Source organism: Suricata suricatta, chromosome 10 (assembly GCF_006229205.1).
Source record: "Suricata suricatta isolate VVHF042 chromosome 10, meerkat_22Aug2017_6uvM2_HiC, whole genome shotgun sequence".
In the NCBI taxonomy this organism is placed as follows: domain Eukaryota; kingdom Metazoa; phylum Chordata; class Mammalia; order Carnivora; family Herpestidae; genus Suricata; species Suricata suricatta.
Genome location: NC_043709.1, coordinates 25,992,115 through 25,993,176, shown reverse-complemented (window position 1 = coordinate 25,993,176; position 1,062 = coordinate 25,992,115).

The window sequence follows — 1,062 nt, the reverse complement described above, 5'->3', positions numbered from 1 at the left end:
CTGTGAACTTATGTTCATTTATTTTCAATATTAATCACTCAGGACTATGGCCTTTAACTTTCTGAGGAGTTTATTATCCCCTTTGAATACATGATTAGGAGTTATGAATTCTTTAAAAAAACAACAAAAAATAAGTTATGAATTCTTTTCAGAAAAATGTACATAAATACAAAATTTTGCAAATCATTTGGGAAAGGAATTCCCAGGCCAAACTGCTGCTTTAGCAGTCAGTCACCTACTGTTTGGGATATGCACAGTATTATTTGTTTTGTTTATTCAACAAATATTGGAGGCCTACAATGAGGTCAACAGCAGTTCCAGATGTTGGATATGTATACGGTGTAGAACATGATAGATACTTGTTCTTGCCTTCATGGAGCTTTCATTCTAGTATGAGAGACAGCCTTTAAACCAGAAAAAAATGATAATGTTATATAATGATAAATGTTATAAAGAAAAATAAAGGAGGGCAATGGGATAAGGGTAGATGAGGTTCTTTTAATGATGTGGTCCTCTCTGGGATGATATGTGAACAAGACCTGTAAAAAGTAAGGCAGTGGTCATGAGAAGAGATGCGAGAAAAGCATTACTGGCCATGAGAGCAGAAAGTGCAAAGGCCCAGGGGCCTTTTCTCTGCGCTAAAATATGGTCCAGGATTCTGCACATTTCTTTCTCCTATACAATTCTCCAACACAATTCTCAGAACATAGTGTGGGGTTTTCGGGTGGAAGGGCCTCCCCACTTCCCCATTTCAAACATCAAATCCAAGCCCACCGACCTTGAGCACTTCTCTGAAATACCTCTTCCGGCCCAAAACCTTAATTCATCCACCTAGGAGCCATCTCGAGCTCCTCTATTAATATGTATAAACTTTAAAAAAAGATAGTGCTTGTTTCTTTCTAAGGATGTATGCGTAAGGCAATGATTTTCTTTCTGGGGGTGTAACGCCTCTGAAGTTGAGGCAAACCGCTGCAACTCAACGCGGGAGTCTGTGCGGTGGACCCGCGCGCTTGCGCGGAAACCCCGAGCTGTTCCCGCGGAGACTACATTTCCCAGACTGCT